This window comes from Patagioenas fasciata, chromosome W (assembly GCF_037038585.1).
Source record: "Patagioenas fasciata isolate bPatFas1 chromosome W, bPatFas1.hap1, whole genome shotgun sequence".
Taxonomy (NCBI): Eukaryota; Metazoa; Chordata; class Aves; order Columbiformes; family Columbidae; genus Patagioenas; species Patagioenas fasciata.
The window spans coordinates 61,655,649-61,672,411 of record NC_092559.1 but is presented as its reverse complement, the minus strand read 5'-3'; the positions used below and the strand labels follow the sequence as shown (position 1 = coordinate 61,672,411).

Below are 16,763 nucleotides of genomic sequence, written 5' to 3'. Positions count from 1 at the left end.
GGGAATTAAGTGGGAGTTACATACCCCATGGAGACCCCAGTCTAGTGGACAAGTGGAGAAAATGAATCATACCCTAAAAAGGCAACTTAGCAACATCTGTCAGGAAGCAAAAATTCAATGGCCTCAGGCCTTACCAATAGCGTTGTTGCGTATTAGGATTAAACCTAGGAGTGGAATGCCAGTAAGTCCATACGAGATTCTGTATGGCAAGTCATGTGAAGCACCTAACCCAAATCCAAGTGTACATGTAAAAGGTAATCAGGATTTGTACAGTTATGTGTTGTCTCTTGGTAGGAAACTGAATCAACTCAGATCCGCACTAGTGTGGAATCACCCACTAGCGCTTGAGAATCCAGTACATGATGTAGAGCCTGGAGACACGGTGTATATAAGAACTTGGAATGAAGAACCTTTAAAAGAACGTTGGGACAGACCCTATCAAGTACTCTTAACTAAATTTACCGCAATTAAGGTTGCTGGAATAGACTCCTGGATACATTACACCCGAGTGAAAAGAGTCCCAAGGCTGTGGCAATCACAAATAGTGGGTCCTACCACACTCAAGATTACATTGCAGTAATGTCTGGTTTACATTACCAAGCTTTGATTTTGGTTAGAGTGTTTGTACTTTTGAAAATTGGAGGGGGAAGTGCCACTCTATTCCACAAGGCCTTTGATAAACAGTGGGAAAGCCCGCCTGACGCATGGAAAATTTATAATTACAAAAATGAGACTATTCGAATAGAATTACAAAATAGGCCACGAAGAGCAGTAGATAATAAGGAAAGTACCCAGATACCACAGGTAGTACAAAGTGTACAGAATCAGGCAGAGAATCTGATGATAGGACTAATTCGAGATTTCGCACTGATTCAAAATGCCAGTAGCATCACTGCTTGCCTTCCCATTCCAAAATCAGCTGAAGACCCAGTACAGTGGGGAATAATATCTACCACTTTACCAGAAATAAATAGAACAGGTAAAATAGCATGTGAATCCTGTACTAGAATAGAAGAGGTCCATACCGAACAAAGGATAAAGAAGCCAGAGAGCTGGGTGGGACCTAGAGAAGAGTGTGATAAATTACCTGGGGCAAAATATGTTAAAATAGGGCGATTCCACAATGTAGGTTGGTGTTACTATGACAAGTGGACTACCAAAATAGTAAACCAAAAGGCTGAACGAGCCTATTGGGAATGCAAAGATCAGGATAACAAAAATATAACTGAATCATGGAGTAACATGTGGACATTGAGTATTGTACAACAATATCAATATAGTGAAGCAATTCCATGGTGTGTACGGTGGTCCAATGTAACAGGAGGAATGACAGTACCATGGTGGAATTGTTCACGAGTAATAAACCTGCCAGACAGATATGAAAGAGATACCTTTGTCCATCGTTAAAGTTGCAGTAATTGCGGGTTGCATTTGTCAGAAACAGTTGGATCCAAAGGAAGCAACCAAGATAGGCATCGATGGAGATAGAATTGATTGCAGAGGCACTATAGGTAGTGTGGGACATCTAGTTTGGGCCTTAAGTGATGGGACCTGGACAACACATTTACCAATAGCAGGACCAGTGTGTGCACATACGCAGGCACATCGCAAGAAGAGCCAGAGGCCACGGATGCATTTGCAAAGAGCAAGTTTTATTTTAGTTACCTCTCTACTGGGGGATATCCGAACCCACACCTAAGCTCCCAGGCAGAGGTGACACAAACGGGGACGCAGGCGCTGGTCAGTTCAGCCCTGCTGGAAGATCGCTGGGCCTGCTGAGCTCGCCTGTATTTCAAGGCTTCAGGCAGGCGCAGCCTCCCGCTCTTTCTCACAACAAAGCAGGAATCTCAGACACAGTGATAAGGTGCCCAGAGTTTCTCCCAGGCCTATGTTATCTAACACAGAGCTTCTACTCATCAAGCACACAAGGTCAGTAAGACAATTAGTGTGATGTGTGTGCTTTTTCTACAGACAGGTGCAAGTCACTTGAGCGTATTTACATTTAACTAACCTCCTCGCCAAATCTTCCGCTATATCCCCATACAACCAGTAAGGGAAATTACTTTGGGACTGCCAACCCTATGTCCCATTTGGAAAAAGTCACCCTTGAAAAATAGGCAAGAACTTCTACATGTTAGGCACAAACAAGAGATAGATGAAGACGATGTGTGGCACGAACCATCAAGCAGTGTTAAATTCGTCTGGGCACTAGAATCTTTCTTTGCACCAATTTCAGCCTATAGGAATAGATAAATGATTGATAAATTGATCAGGCAAATGGATCGATTGCCTAGAATAACTAAGAAAGGTTTTCGGGAACTTAATATACAATTACAGGCTACGACTAAAATGACCTTGCAGAATAGGATGGCACTTGACATAATGTTATTGAAAGAAAATGGTGTCTGTGGGTATTTGAAAGACAGAATTGATCGTTGCTGCATCTATATTCCAGACGTAACTTCAGAGGTTGAGAAGGACATTTCCCAACTGACCCAAACAGAGATGGAGCTGCAAAAAGAAAAGCAGGATGCAGAACAGAGCTGGATAGGAGCTCTGTTGAATACATTTGGTTTAAATTTGGGAGGATGGGTACATTCACTACTAGAAAGCGTAGTTGTACTTGCAATTGTGATTGTACTTCTTTGCTTATTGCATGTAGGTATTAAGCGTGTAATTAGTCAAACAAGTGCTAGGAATAATCGCATTTTCAGTGTCCTGAGTAGGAATTATGTTAATCCTATATTTGATAACCCTCCAGCTTATGAAGAAGCACAACTCGAACTGTCACATCTGCCTAATTACCAATCAAATCGTAGTAAATGAATCAATGGTTAAGTGTCCTGATTGCTAACAGGGGTTTCAATACATACTGGGTCTCCCCTTTCTAAAGGGTCCAGCTTCACCGCCCAATAGGTGACTCTCTTTGATCATTAGCAGTGAGGAGCACACCAGGCTGTTATCAGTAGATTCAGGTTTAATGAGGGGCCTCATTGTTGCCTCCTCATTCTCTGGATGAGATACTTCCCAGGTAATTTCCAATTCTTTAGGTGGATACAGGAGTTTAAAACCCTGTTCCTCAGCTGCTTATGCTGGGCTGGTAAAACTGGGCTCACTGTCTGGAACGGAATCAAGATTTGTCTGGTAATTTTTTTACCCACTTATATTCTTCCAGTTCAGACACTAAGATTTTCTCCCGGTCTAATGCATCTGACAGAGCTGCAAGGAGCCGCTGAATGGTACTGCATTCTGCAGCTAACTGGTCCTGTAGGACCTTTACTGTTTCTTTCTTGGTTTGTTTGTCCATGTGCCTGGTGCTTTGAGGGGCCACCAGGGCCACTCCTAGGACTGAGCACAATGTGGTTTTTCCCTTTCCCCGCCACAGTTTTTTTTCTTTTTAGCAAGTTTAGTAATTCTTTCTGCCACCACTTCTGGATCATTCCAGTTACTATCAGCCCAAACCGTTTTGAATAGAAAAGGACATGCTTTGTACTCCTCCAGTTCCTCAAAAATGGGGAAGTGTGGGACTACGATAGGTCTGTGGATTCCCTGATAGAAGGCATGGGAACAGAAATTAACCTTGAAGATATTAAGGCCTACCTGTGAGAAAGATGGGAGTAAAGGAGTATCCGGAGATGTTAATGATGTACCCGTGAGAGAAAAGGGAGTAAAAGAGTAACATTGATGATAGCAAAATTAGCCAATGAGATGTTACTGCTGTAACTTGTAACCAATAGTGAAGAGACACATGAATTGGCAAAACTGTATAAAAATGCACTTGTGGCAATAAATGGCATCTACTACTTTCATCCTGGAAGAACTTGGTCTATGTCTTTTGTCCGTCTCAACCGCTACAGGTAAGTTTCTGAAATCCTGAGGCAGTCAGCACACCTTGCATATCAAGCTATGATAAAGGTGCCGGAAACCGACAAAGCAGCCAAATCATTTACAACTATTATCAGGGTCCAATAGAGCATTACATGCAATCTATTGACCACCTTCAAGAGGCCATCAATAAGCAGGTTGAAAACTCAGAAGTTAAGGAAGCACTGGTGTTGAAATTAGCAGTAGAGATGGCTAATGTTTGCTATCAACATGTTATCTGCGAGTTTTACAGTACATATTATGTGCTTCTGTGTATTGCCTCTCTGAAAATAAAGCAGCTTGTCAGGAATGTGAGTTAATTGTTTTACTGTTTGTTGTTAGAATTGTTTCTTTGTGGTATAAGTACGCCATAAAACCTTCTCCCCACTTTTCCCACTTGCACTGCAAGCAGCCCTGTGCTTCCCCCTCCTCCCTCTTCTCATGCTCTTCACTTATGAGATGGGGTCGGAAATGACTGTTTTCAGTCGTATTCCTAAGAAATCCATATTGGGAGGTGTTTTAAAACATAGGAAAGCACTTGGAAATATGAGAAAGGAAGTGGTGGCTACTGTGTCAGTTAGATGATTGGGAAAAGTGACTGGAGGATAGAATCTTGAAGTATAATATTTTGTTGCAATTAATGTTGTTTTTAAGGCGAGAAAAGCAAGACAAAATAAATCTCTACAAGAGATCATTAGATCACTATAGACAGTTTTACAGGTGGAACGGATTGAACCTCAACAAGCTGAGAGAGAGTTAACTGATAACACACAGGTCACAGTAAACTTGCTGAAGTCTGCAAGATGCTTTCCTCATTAACCTGTTTTCTTTGTGGGTATCTGTTTAAGCATGTTGCAGTTTTAGTAGGCCTTTGTTGTGTGGTACGGTGAGTTCACAAAGTGTTAAATCATGAGAATCCATGGACTCAAAATGTGCATTTTGTGATAATACAGAAGATCATGAGTAATTTAGTTCTTTACTGCGTGAATGTGATGGTAAAATTTTGTGTGTAGTAGCTGTTACTTTTCTTTCTAGCATCACAGTATCACAGTATGTTTGGGATTGGAAGGGACCTCAAAAGATCATATAGTCCAATCCCCCTGCTGGAGCAGGAACGCCTAGGTGAGGTAGCACAGGAATGTGTCCAGATGGGCTTTGAATGTCTCCAGGGAAGGAGAATCCACAACCTCCCTGGGCAGCCTGTTCCAGTGCTCTGTCACCCTCACTGAGAAGAAGTTCTTTCTCAAATTTAAGTGGAATCTCTTGTGTTCCAGCTTGATCCCATTACTCCTTGTCCTATCATTGTTTGCCACTGAGAAGAGCCTGGCTCCATCCTCGTGGCACTCACCCTTTATATATTTATAAACATTAATAAGGTCACCCCTCAGTCTCCTCTTCTCCAAACTAAAGAGACTCAGCTCCCACAGCCTTTCTTCATAAGGGAGGTGCTCCACTCCCTTAATCATCTTTGTTGCCCTACGCTGGACCCTCTCCAGCAGTTCCCTGTCCTTCTTGAACTGAGGGGCCCAGAACTGGACACAATATTCCAGATGGGGTCTCATCAGGGCGGAGTAGAGGGGAAGGAGGACCTCTCTCGATCTACTGACCACCCTCCTTGTAATACACCCTAGGATGCCATTGGCCTTCCTGACCACAAGGGCACAGTGCTGGCTCATGGTCATCCTGTTGTCCACCAGGACCCCCAGGTCCCTTTCCCCTACACTGCTCTCTAATATGTAATTTCCCAACCTATACTGGAACCTGGGGTTGTTCCTGCCCAGATGCAGGACTCTACACTTTCCCTTGTTAAATTTCATCAGGTTATTTCCCGCCCAACTCTCCAGCCTGTCCAGGTCCCGCTGGATGACAGCACAGCCTTCTGGCATGTCAGCCACTCCTCCCAGCTTGGTGTCATCAGCAAACTTGCTGATAGTACACTCAATTCCCTCATCTAAATCGTTAATGAATATATTGAATAATATTGGCCCCAGTACTGACCCCTGAGGCACTCCACTGGATACTGGCCTCCAACTGGACTCCGCACCATTGACCACCATTCTCTGGCTTCTCTCTTTAAGCCAGTTTGCAACCTACCTCACTACTCTATTGTCTAGACCACACCTCCTCAACTTAGCTGTGAGGATGCTGTGAGAGACTGTGTCAAAGGCTTTACTGAAGTCAAGGTAGACCACATCCACCGCTCTGCCATCATCCATCCACCTTGTTACATTCTCATAAAAGGCTATGAGGTTGGTCAAGCATGACTTACCCTTGGTAAAGCCATGCTGACTGCCCCTAATGACCCTCTTATCCCTGATATGTCTTGAGATGACACCAAGGACAAGCTGTTCCATTACTTTCCCAGGGACAGAGGTGAGGCTGACCGGTCTATAATTACCCGGGTCCTCCTTCTTGCCCTTTTTGAAGACCGGAGTGACATTTGCTTTCCTCCAGTCCTCGGGCACCTCTCCCGTTTCCCAAGACTTGGCAAAAATGATGGAGAGCGGTCCAGCAATGACTTCAACCAGCTCCCTCAGCACCCGCGGATGCATCCCATCTGGACCCATGGATTTATGGATGTCCAGACTATTTAATTGCTCCCTAACCCAGTCCTCATCGACTAAAGCAAACTCCTCCATTGATCTGGCTTCATCTGGGGTCTCAGGGGTACAGGGTTCCCCAGGACAGCCTCCAGCAGAGTAGACAGAGACAAATAAGGCATTCAGCAAACAAAGAAGGCATTCAGCATGCTAGCTTTATTCCGCTATTCAGACTCTGTGATAGGCTGTGTCTCCTCTTGGTGTACTAAATTTGTCTCTTTTGTATGTACAGTAGGTAAAGAATCCTGGTTTTGGGATAACAGTCATAGCGTACCAGATGAGACACTGATAAAAGCCTTGCCCAGTCCAGCTTGCTGCGGCGGTGGGGGGGCAAGTGATGGTTGGGCTCCAGTGCGCGCTGACCTGTTTTGTCGGAGAAACCCAGTGATGCCTCCACCTAGCTGAGCAGTAAGCAGTTAAAAGGTGCAATGCAAAAATTGAGATATTGTCTTGATTAAGTGTAACTGTGATCCATCTGCATATTTGAACTTGGTACTTGGTTTTCATATCTGATCTCAGTATTTTAGTTTGCATATATATACATTTGATACCAAAAGAATTTTGTTTGGGGAGATAATTACGAAATGGGAACCAGTTCCACTGCTAAAATTCCACCTTGTTCCCCCTTAGGATGCATCCTTACACATTAGAGTAGTTTTTGGGGAAATATTCTGTTTAAAGAAAACTTGAAATGATATTGTACTCGAATGTGGCTTAAATGTGGAATTCTGGGTTTTAGTGCTGTATTGCAATTAATGTTGTTCTGTAGAACTTTGTAAAAAAATGGGTGAAGTACGGTACTGTAAGTTAATTTCCTAATCGTGAGACCAGAAAAGAATTTAAATTGTTAAGCTCTGATTTGCATTGAAAAAAAAAACCAAACAAACAAACAAACCACACACACACACAAAACAAAACAAAAAAAACAAACCAAACCAAAACCAGAAATAAAACAAACCCTAAATGCTATGATGGATGTGAACTTGGTATTGTATGAGGTTGTATTTAAAACTTGCTAGAATATGAACTGGTTTGGATCTAAGAAAATGGAATAATGGATTGATGTTTAATATGCTGGTTTTTGACATCTGTAAATTGCAAAAGGTAAACAGAACTAAGGAATGTAACTATTGCTGAGCTACTTGGAATTGCATATAAAGTGTATTATGGTTGGAATGAAATGGAAAAAGAAAAAAGCAAAATATCCCAGGCCTGTGTTGTACAGTTTGAATATAAATGTCAGGCCTGTGTCAAGCTGCAAGATAAACTCAGGTCATTGTAACTGAGGAGTTTGCCAGAGCCTCCCACTTTGTACCAGCGATTACGCCACCTGCATGGCCTTGGCTATATCTAAACTGTGGCAAGAAGAGAAAGAAAAAAAAAAAAAAAAGATAAACCTGGTTGCCTGCTACTAAGCAGAGAAAGGGGGGCTTTATTTACCCCGCTCTGTCTTTTTTTTCTTGGAGTATTGTCATCCATCCTTGTTGTGGCACTGCGTTGCTTCTCGGCTTTGAATCAGGGGTTGTTGGTGCTGTTTCTTTTTACTTCAGTCTTGTTCCTTAGTTTCTGGCACATCTGGGGAAAGAGCTCATCATTTTACGTACTTGCTAAAGTCAGTCTTTTCACAGTGGTCATCTTTAGGGGGAAATTAAACCAAAAAAAAATTTAATAGACTTATTCTGTGGTAACTAGTTGTAAGATACTTTTAGTAAATTCACCGTGCTAGTTTTTGAGATCATGGGAGACAATGAGAGAAAGGCCGTTTTTTGAGACCAGTGGAATGTCAAATTTGGAACAAAGTTTTACCATATGAATTCTTGTAGTTGCCAGAAAGCCCTTGTCCTGGTTTTGTTAAAAAACAAGTTTCTCTTTTAGTGAATTTTGCCTGTCAGCTAAAGCCTTCATATTAGCTGCATTTTCCTGGGGAACCAGACACATGTTTTGGTAAACCTAGCAATGGAATGCAGACTTCCTGATAAGTACGGATGGATATCTCGCGAGAGGGGCAACGAGAAACCGATGACCAAGAGACTGACCAACTGTGTATAACATTCCATTCACGTGAATACTTCATATAAAAGTGGGAGATCACGAGGATCTCGTCCCTTTTTCCCTTTTCTTTCCCTTTTTTCCTCATGGCTGACATTAGGAGAGGACCTTGCTGGTTGTCCCTGCGAACTGAGGCCTAGTGACAGACTGAATCCAGTTCGGGTTGGCTACAGAGTCTAATCCAGGACTTTGGGTGCTGGCTCTGCAGTTGCTGAGACTTACAAGATTAGTTTTGTATATTTTGTATTATTTTCTCTATTCTTATTAGTAGTATTAGTAAAACATCTTCAATTTTTCCAATTCTGTCCTTCTTTCCCTCCCGATCGCCTGTCCTTAGTGGGAAGTGGGGAGAGGGAACGGCAAAGGGGGGAAGTGGGGGGGAGAGGAGGTTAACAGTACATCTGCCAGGGTTTGATTGTCACCCCACAATCTAAACCCTCGACAGCCCTATACCTCTCTTGGGTCAAGATTTGTTAAGTAAATTGTAAGTTCAAATAACATTTTCTGAGAATTCTGTTTAGTTGCATGTCCTACAAAAAGCTGCTTGGATGGTGTAGATCTGCTTGCTACAAGTGAGAAATCTCCAAGGAAATTTCTAACACTGTATTTCTACTAGTATTAACAGCCAATGTTTCGATAAAGCAAACACTACACTGACAGAACTGAAACAGGGCTTCGATTTTGTGGCAGGAGTCAAACCCCCCCTCTCTCCCCTTCCCTCCTTCAGTATGGAAGGAGTAGGCACATCTCCCTCTCTCTCTTCTGTTTGAGGCTAACAGTTTCTTTTGTTTGGCCCCAGAGCACCCTGGCCAGGGCCATTAGGAGGAGGGAGTGCCGAGGCGCCAGTGAGCCGCTGGGCATCTGCGGCCAGTGTGGGGGATGTTTGGAGGCTTCAGGGGCACCTTGCAGGATTGCAAGTGTATTATAAATTTACCCTTGCACAATCGCGAGTGTACACTTTCTGTACTCACTACGAGTACATGTATCTCTTTAAAATAATCCCACACCGTGTTTAGGCAAGTGTGTATTCCTCCTGGACTCAGGGGCGGCTTCGGCGTTGTTTTGGGTGATGCCATGGGCATGCACTCTGTGGACCACCTGTTGTATTAGTTGCTGCCCCTTAATAATTTTCCTCAACTGATATCTGAACCTGTATTTAAGTCACTTTTGGAGTGCTAAAACCCTGTTTCTCACCGGTTTAATAAACGTTGTTTTGGACCCTGTTGTCCCTTAAACTAACCTCGGGGTGCCTCCGTGACAGATCTGGTAAGGGAAAACAATATCCAATAATTATGACAGCTGAAATGGAGTTGGAAACTTTAATAAATTTATGACAATCTTACAAGCTAACTGCATTCAACTGGACTTGCAGATTTGTCTGTTTCTAGCTACAACATAGAAACAACCTGTGGCTACTGTGGGACAGTATGATGAAATTGCTAACAGACTGATATACCGATTGTTACTCTGACCAAGAAATGCAGGGAATGAATATAAGTCTTAATAGGCCATGATCCTTTTGTCATATATGTACTATTTGCGAAATTTAATTTTCATTTTTTTTTATTTGTAATCTACGTCCTTGTAAATTGCACTAGCTGATTTTTTTAACAGCACAGTTTTTGGCATGCCTAAATGTAAATTGATGCAGAACCTGCAAGTCTTTAACATCAGGTCACAGACCACAGTTGTATCTGGTCTGATCCTACATACTTGAACAGTTTTTGTTGGTGGTTCTGGGAAGTTTCATAAAGCTGTAGTGGTCTGACATGAAGATAACAATTGGCATAATTCTGTAAAAATTATTGAAGGTTCAACCCAATTAGCAGAACTTGGCGCAGCTTTACATTACTTAGAGCTTTTTAAGGAGGAACCTCTAAATTTGATTTGTGATTCTGAGTACGTAGTCAAGGTCGAATGCAAGTATCTGATTCCGAACTGTTTTGTTTTTGTTTTTTTGTTTGGTTTTTTTTTGAAACAAAAAGGGGGGAGAAGTAGGGAAAACACCACAAAACCAATTGTCAAAAGCATTTTATGTGATGAATCATTTATATCTAAGTGGTGCAGCCCAAATTCGCACTGTGATGAAACACTTTGCAAGTATGACCCAAAACCATGCTAAATCAGAAAGAACCTACATTAGTTATGGTCAAATCACTAGTTAGTGGTCAATGGAAAAGGCCACATCAGTTGATAACCTGGGGAAAAGATTATGCGTGTGTCTTTATAGATCAAGGGTTGCAATGGTTGCTAGCACGAAATGCGAAACCTATGTTATCTTCCTGACAATAACTGCTGCAGCTGCTGCATTTTGGATGCCTGCACAGACAAAGACTAACATGTGGATTACTTTAACCAACATGACTGACCAGGACTCTATATGCCTAGCTGTGGCATCTCCGGAAAACCCATTCCACACATACTTGGTTGGCATCCCCCTTGATGACTACAGCAGCATCACACTATTGTTTCAAAATAGCGGTTGGTGTAAAGGCATTGCAACAAACTGTAATAATACCAACATGGCACTTTGGATTAATTGCCTCCCAGAAACAGATATTGAACCACAGGCAATGGAATTGCTGTCATCTGTGCCCATGGACGCTTGTATCCAGCTGGTTTGTGAAAAGTGTCAGAACAATATACGAGAACAAAAATGGATAAAACTGCAAAATGTTAATTCTACCCTTGGTGACTATAGAAATGAAACTCGATGGTGTAATGCCTCACAGAAGAGTCCAAGGGGTGCTGTTGATAATGTGGGAGAGCGACCACAAAACCTCCTGCATGGTTTATTCTTGATCTGTGGAGACAGAGCCTGGCCAGGAATTCCTTCTAATGCTGTTGGAGGACTGTGTATTTTGGGACAATTAACTCTCTTAATGTCCAGTGTATCTATGATAATAGATCACAGAAGAACAAGATGGGAAAAACACTTTTTGCATGTTTATGAGTCAAAATGGGATGATAATGTAGATTTTTGGGGATCAGGGTTAAGGGTTTTAGGATCTCTTGTACCTGGTGTTGGCACAGCTAAAGCTTTAAATACTTTAGAAAAATTAGGATGTTGGCTAGCTAAGCAAACTAACAGAACTTCTAAGGCTTTAAGTGGACTTTTGTTAGATGTAGATTCTGTAAGACATGCTACGCTGCAGAACAGAGCCGCAATAGACTTTTTGTTATTAGCTCAAGGACATGGGTAGGAAGATTTTGAAGGGATTTGTTAAATAAATTGTTTAGTGATTGGGGGCTTTCAGGGTTTCTGTTATCAGTAGTGAAAATGGGACTGATTGTCTTGATGATTGCTGTGGTTGTGTTACTAATGTTGCCATGCATGATTTCTCTGCTGCAAAGGGCCCTGCAGTGGACAATGAAGGCAATTTTTTTAGCACAAATGCAAAAAGGGGGAATTGTGGGACTACGGTGGATCCGTGGATTCCCTGACAGACGGCATGGGAACAGCAATTAGCCGTGAAGATATTAAGGCCTACCCATGAGAAAGATGGGAGTAATGGAGTATTTGGAGATATTAAGGATGTACCCATGAGAGAGAAGGGAGTAAAAGAGTAACATTGATGATAGTAGAAATAGCCAATGAGATGTTACTGCCGTGGCTTGTGACCAGTAGTGAAGAGACACATGAATTGATAAAACTGTATAAAAATGCACTTGTGGTAATAAATGGCATCTACTACTTTCATCCTGGAAGAACTTGGTCTATGTCTTTTGTCCATCTCAACCGCGATAGGGAAGCAGTCGAGAACAGGCATTTCACGGTTCGCCATAGCTCACCACTGCTTGAACCTCTCCCGGTAAAAATGCTGAGAGGTCACCTCCCAACTCTCTCTGCCTCTTTCGAGGTAGACTTCATACCCCCCTGGATCTCTCCTGGCTTGTATAGCTGAGAGATCCTTTCCCAACTTCCCCTGCCTCTTTCTATGAGGTAGAAAGTTGGTGACTCTGTCACGGAGGGACCCCAAAGTTAGTTTTAGGCGAACAACAAGTCCCAAAACAGACTTTATTCTGGCCACAAAAGTACAGCCAACGAACTGACCAAAACAGGGTTTACAAAATTAGTTAGCACTCCGATAACATAAGATAAAGGTTCAGATATCAGTTGAGGAGATTATTGGGGTGCAACAAATGAGAATAATGAGGATCCATAATGTGCATGCACACACTCACAAGAAACAAAGCCAGAGCCCTCTGCCCTGGGTACCCAAACACTCGCCTGGTTCGGCAAGGACTACACTTGTCTGATCAGCAAGGACTTAAATTATCACTGACCCAAACGAGGAGGTGAGGCACTCCCAGTCCCAGGAAGTTTCCTTAGGCGGCGTTCCCGCCTAAGGGGAGGGCTCTGGCACAGACCTGCTGCTCTGAGAAGACCACACAAAGGGAATCTTCAGTGGGGACCCCATTTTATAGTCTGATCAGATCTGGCTATAGGCATTCCAGAAGCTTCTCAGCTTCTCTGCACCCCCCTCCTCTGCTAACAACCCTGTCCAGCCAATTCCGGGTCCTGCAAAAGAGCTATTAACTGCCCCATTGAAGGCTCCAGCTCTCAGAGAGGGATGTACAACTGCCATAGAAGTTCTCAGAGAGGGGAAGTGCAACTGCCACAGACTCCTAGTGGACCTTCCAACAGAAGGGGACCCTGCTCTGCTGTGCCAAAAAGATGTCACGTCCCGCCCAGAGATGTGAGTGGGGGGAGAAGTGACTCAGGTTCGTGGGTCCCCTTGGTTGAAAAACAGTACACACAGTACTTAAGGTCCACAAACAAAAGTCTTTTATTTTGCAACTTGGCCCAAATGGTATATGATTTGGTGGCAGAAGGATTTACATTATCGTAGGTTCAACTGGTAAACATAAAAAGTTTGCGGCATATGCAGGGATGTAGATCTTATGTTACTATGTTACTTATACAAAGGAAAGCAAAAAAAATTAGAAGTATGGGAAAGAAAGAAAGAAAGAGAGAGAGAAAGATTTCATCATCCTTATGGCTCCGCTTTATGTGTGATGGAGTTTGCAGTCTCAGATCCAGTGATGTGCAGCGTCCTCCGGTGTCTTGTTCATCTGACAGATGCCATCCAGAGGGACCAGGACAAGCTTGAGAAGTGGGCCCATGCAAATCTCATGAGGTTCAACAAGGCCAAGTGCAAGGTCCTGCACCTGGGTTGGAGCAATTCCCAGTATCAATACAGGCTGGGGGATGAAGGGATTGAGAGCAGCCCTGCAGAAAAAGGACTTGTGGGTACTGGTGGATGAAAGATTGGACACGAGCCAGCAGCATGCGCTTGCAGCCCAGGAGGCCAATCATATCTTGGGCTGCATCAAAAGGAGCATGGCCAGCAGGCCAAGGGAAGTGATTCTGCCCCTCTACTCTGCTCTGGTGAGACCCCACCTGTAATACTCCATCCAGCTCTGGAACCCACAGTACATGGGCCTGTTGGAGAGGGTCCAGAGGAGGCCACCAAGATGATCAGAAGGCTGCAACACCTCTCCTATGAGGAAAGGCTGAGAGAGTTGGGGTTTTTCAGCCTGGAGAAGAGAAGGCTTTGGGACAACTTATTGCAGTTTTTCAGTACTCAAAAGGAGCCTATAAGAAAGTGTTGTGGGGGAGTGATTTAGGGTTCTGCTTGCTGCAGAACAATGTTTAGATTTTTTAAAGAGAAGCATGACCTTAGAGTTCGGTGGCGGGTTTGCTCTATTATTTACTGCATGGGGGAGATATACCAAACCAAATATCGCTTACCTTCTTTCCAGGAGCGTGTATTTGTTCACGAAGCAAATCTTCAGATGTCTTCTCTCCCTGAGGACTGTTCGCTCCAGGGGCTGTGTTCTGAAGCTCCGGAGGCAAACTCTCAGGCAACGTGTATATCTGTCACGACGCAAACATTCAGGGTTCTTCTTTCCCTGATAACTGTTCGCTCTGGAGCCTGTACTTAGAGTTCCAAAGGCAAACTTTCAGGGGAGACCCATAACCACATGCAAAGTAGACTTCCAGGAAGCAAAATTTTCAGAATATAAAAAATTTAATGGAGTAGAATAGCAGAAGGGCTTACTCAAGCTGGGTAGCTACACAGAGGTCTGCCCAAGCATAGAAAACTACAAACTTATGTCTTTACAGACCATTCACACCAAGATCCAGTCCAATAGCAAAATTTCATCACCAGGTCCTTTGCTTCCCATTGGACCCTTTTTCCCTGACTCCACGTGGGCCTTCGTTTTGTTCAGTTGTAGACATTGGTTTTGGTCCATATCCTTGAAGGTGTCATTTTGTCTGGATAAATCCTTTCTTCTCAGCAAAGTGCAAAAATAGGGCCCACTCTCCAGATGTCTTTGATGTCTCTGCATTAGCCTTGGATGGTTGTTTTCCCAATCAGTTCCATTTTTCCCAGCAAAATGCAAGTTGGGCTTTATCTTGCAGGCATTTAGTGTAGTCTACAGTTACTTTTGGTAAATACAAGTAGGACCTTACAGCTTAAAATTTTAGCAAATCTAGTCTACCAAGAAACATGAATCAAAGAGTACACTAAAAATCATACTATCTTATATCTCTAAATAATCCATTACATTTGGTGTGCATCTACTTAAGCTAAATGGTTAATATTGAACTTGAATTGGGCTCATTCACTCAAACAAAAAGCATAGAACAGATTTAGGAGTAAATTATTGCAGATTCCTTTTTTTTTTTTAAGTAGTTGGCAACTCATCAGTGTTTTCCCAGATGATCTATTTATCACATCGTTTGTTGGCTTGATCTAGTATGTTTTTAAAATTTCTCAACACTTTTTCCCCTCTTGTAATTTCCCCAGTAGTAGACCTGTCATGACCATTGAGTCAGATGGACTGTTGTTCTAACTACTGCTACTTCAGAAATCAGAAGAAAGGTTGGATAAACCATTTAGAAGATATTTGGTTGGAGCTATATTTCTCCTATATTAAGACACAATGCCCAAACAACATAGCCATCCAGTTACTCTAGTAGTAGCTGAAAAGGGATCTCTAATGTCACTATGTAAGTTGTAGTAACTTCTACTACTCCCAAATCAGTATGCTCTTGGGCAGAAAATACAGAAATAACAAGCTTTGTCTCCCTTTACTGACCCCTTGAGCCATCCAATATCCCAGGAAGAGTTTGTTTTAAAGAAAGCAATCATATTTATTACAAACACAGCAAAATGTTTCTGTTATCTGAAAGGCAAAGATAATGTGTCCATTAAGGTTAGTCTTACTATATCCCAAAATGTCAACACACTTGCCAAAAATTACTTCTATCAGCTCAGCGCAGCCAAGGGATTTAATTTATCTAACTATCCTACAGGGAATAAATACTTCATCATTGTTTTTGAAGATTGGGGTAAATCTAACATTTTATTGACATATGCTATAGATTTAATTTAGTGGTTTGGCTCAGATGTCTCTTTTGATAAATTTCAGTAAAATCTATGCTATGAAGAATACAGCTGTTTCAGTATTTATGTGGTTTAAAATGCAGAGTTAACAAAGGAAACGTTAGTTGAAACAATGTTTGGGCATATTCTTGCAATGACTTGGAGAACATGGCCAAAGTTTGGTCAGTTTTGTATATTTTGTATATTAGAGGTTTAGTATTTTTCAGATTACTTGGTCTTTTCTGTTTAGGCATATTGGAGATAACATCTGTAGAAATTGTAGTTGCGGTAGTTAAGTCCATTAAGAGAAACTATTAATTAGCCATGAACAAGAAAGGAAAGGTCTATGACTCTGTAAGTACTTTTTGTTTTCCAAATGGATTGCAGTTGTCGGCACAGTTCCCTCTCTTACCTACAGAAAACCCCAGTTGACTGTGTATTACTATTAATTAGAGCTGAAATTACCTGTTCATCAAAATTTAATCCTGTGGTAAACCTGCAGCCCCCTGCAGCAATGACAGTGATTCATACAGACACAGACAGAGACACACAGACACAGAGTTCTTATTAGCAGCGAGAGCAGAGCAGAGATGAGCCAGGCTGAGCTTTTATTAACAGTTCTCTATAGGTTTACAGATACAGGCCTTGACCAAGAGGTTACACAGGATGCTTTTTCAAAAAATGTTATTCCAAACACACCACACTCATGTTGTGACTGTTTTCAGTCACGTTCCCATGCATATCTTGTGGGTAGCATTCCAACCCACTCATTCACAGACCCAACATTCACACATCATACATATGGGGGCAGTTTTCTGGCCTGAGATATCATTCTCACTGGCCTGGGCTATCA

The 16,763-nt window shown here is 42.4% G+C and overlaps 1 pseudogene; it reads left to right on the top strand.

The window, feature by feature from the left end:
• The window catches only part of LOC136114557 (fibroblast growth factor 10-like), a 119,554-nt pseudogene that overhangs the window by 84,517 nt on the left and 18,274 nt on the right, over positions 1–16,763 (top strand).